A 2,684-nucleotide genomic window follows, 5' to 3' on the forward strand; every position below is an offset into this window, starting at 1 on the left:
GGCGGGAAGCCGCGCGGGGACGGCGCCGGGCGTGTCTGCAGCCGTCGGGCGCCGCCGACTCCGGAGGGTCGGCAGCGGGCCAGCTCGGGCTGCGCGGCGGAGTGACGGGCGGTAGCCCGGTGGGGCGCGCGGGGCGAGGCGGGGGCGCTGCCTCGGAAGGGTGGCTCCCAGGGCAGCAGCCCGAGTTTCCCAGTGCATCCGCCATCCTTGCTTCTACATCATGATGTGACACATCTGGGCTTAGAACCGAAGGCAGACTTAACGCCAGACAGATATTTGAGCTCCAACTATTTGTGTCATGACCGAACCGTACATACTCATCTTCTACCTGTGTAGACCGCTTCTTTTGCAAGCTAGACAGCGGTTTGTTCCCTTCTCCTTCAAATGAGCTATTTACTGTTGATCGTGCTAATACATACTGCGCATTAGTCCAAGATGCGTTTGGAAGCCGTAGCTTCGCACTTAGGGGGCTTCTAACTACACATGTCAGTATCACCTCTATTCTTCCTTTATGTTTGCAAACCTTTATATTTGCAGAACTTTATTTAGTACTCGGAGTGTTGTCACTTATATGAATTTTTAATTTAATTTCTCATAAAATAACCCAAGTCAGGCTGATGGTTGTTCCACTTCGCAAACGAGGGAACACACATTAAGTACAGAGTCTCCTCCTCTAGACTAGAGGTGACAGTCCCTGTTCCTTCTCTGTTTTCACTCCTGGTGGGATCTCCAGAAGGGAGATCGACACAATGCTCCCCTGCTCCAAGAACCTTACCTGATCTTTTTCAGCAAAGCATCCAAAATTCTCAGCAAGCTTCCTCTCCAATCATCTTCCAGGTCTCCTGGTGTGGCGTGGAGAGCCCTTCGCTGATAGCCAGAGATCAGATATCTACTCCTGAGAACCTCCCTGGCCAATCATGTGCTAATTGGGAAGTGAGAATCTGGCCAAATGTAACATACCAGGAGGAGACAGTATGGGTATGGGGGCTTTTTCCTGGGGCAAATATCTTCTATCAATTGGCCATGTAAATTTCGGACCCCAGGAAAGAGGCCAACCAGCCAGACCTTATAGCCTTGAAATCACCAGCTTTGCTATGATAATGGTTTGGGACTAGCAGAAACATTGGAAAATAAAATAGAACTTGATTCATCCTCTATCACTTGAATTTTTTTAGACAAAACAGAATTTCTGCCTAATAGGCTTAACCTGCTAGTGACACAAAGATATGTTAATAAATTTAAAGGATTTGATGTGTGTGGAATCCCTTGAGGGAAGTTTTTGTCACTTCTCTGCCTAAAATTAGTCAGTGGCTCCCATCTTCAAGCAGCTCCCAGTCTTACACAGATTAAAAGCCAAAGGAAGCCAAAGGATAGGCCTGGTCCGTGTAGCTCTGCAGCGAGGGCGCCAGCCACGTACACCCGAGCTGATGGGTTTAAATCCAGACTGGGCCTGCCAAACGACAACTACAACCCCAAAATAGCTGGGCACTGTGGCGGGTGCCCTGTAGTCCCAGCTACTTGGGAGGCTGAGGCAAGAGAATCACTTAAGCCCAAGAGTTTGAGGTTGCTGTGAGCTGTGACACCACAGCACTCTACCCAGGGCGACATAGTGAGACTGTCTCAAAAAAAAAAAGCCGAAGGATATGCTTTACAAAATCTGGTCTCACCATATCCGGCTTCTTTCATAATCTGCCTTCCCTTCTGACTGTCTCCCATTTGCTCTCCTATCCCTTTTGGATGTGCCTCCAACATCTCCTTGTCTCCTTCACCTCAAGGCCTTTGCATTTGCTGTCCCCCAGACACCCACCTGACTTTAACATCCTTTGGACTTTTTAGTGCCATTCTCTTATGAGGCTTTCCCAACTATGGTTTTGATTCCCTTAAATGTTTTTATACTTAATTCTAAATCTTTCCTATTTTAGTTCATTTGTACTGCTCTAAGGAAATAGCTATGACTGGGTACTTTGTAAAGGACAGAAATTTCTGGGCGGCGCCTATGGCTCAGGGGGTAGGGCGCTGGCCCCATATACCAAGGGTGGTAGGTTCAAACCCAGCCCCGGCCAAACTGCAACAACAATCATGGTGGGCGCCTGTAGTCCCAGCTACTCAGGAGACCAACGCAAGAGAATCGCTTAGGCCCAGGAGTTGGAGGTTGTTGTGAGCAGTGTGGTGCCACGGCACTCTACTGTGGGCAATAAAGTGAGACTCTGTCTCTACTGGGGGAAAAACAAAAACAAAAATTTCTCAGAGTTCTGGAGGCTGGGAAGTCCAGGTTGTTCTGTGTCTGGTTAGGACTGCTCTTTGCTTTCAAAACGGTGTCTTTTATTACATCTTCTGAAGGGGCTGAATGCTATGCAAGGGTTAGAAGGGCAAAAGAGCCCTCAGCTCCTTTGATGAGGGCACTAATCCCATTCATGAGGGCAGAGCCCCCATGGCCTGTTCACCTTGCAGAGGTCCTACCTCTTGATATTGTTGCACTAGAGTTTAAGTTTCAACATGAATTTGGGAGAGGGCACAAACATTCAAACCATAACTCTTAAATATTTTTAATATAGACAGTCGCCAACTTAGGATAGTTTGACTTATGATTTTTAGATATTATGATAGATTTAATGGGGTAGTAAATGAGTGCATTTATTACTTATAATACATACTTTTTTTTATTTTTTATTTTATTTTATTTT

General features: G+C 46.9%; 1 protein-coding gene across 1 annotated transcript in view; it reads left to right on the forward strand.

The window, feature by feature from the left end:
• ZBTB8A (zinc finger and BTB domain containing 8A) overlaps positions 1 to 2,684 on the forward strand; it is a 38,909-nt gene that overhangs the window by 673 nt on the left and 35,552 nt on the right. The gene's annotated exons all lie outside the window — the stretch shown is intronic.

Source organism: Otolemur garnettii, unplaced genomic scaffold (assembly GCF_000181295.1).
Source record: "Otolemur garnettii isolate 467f Iridium unplaced genomic scaffold, OtoGar3 scaffold00204, whole genome shotgun sequence".
NCBI lineage: Eukaryota > Metazoa > Chordata > Mammalia > Primates > Galagidae > Otolemur > Otolemur garnettii.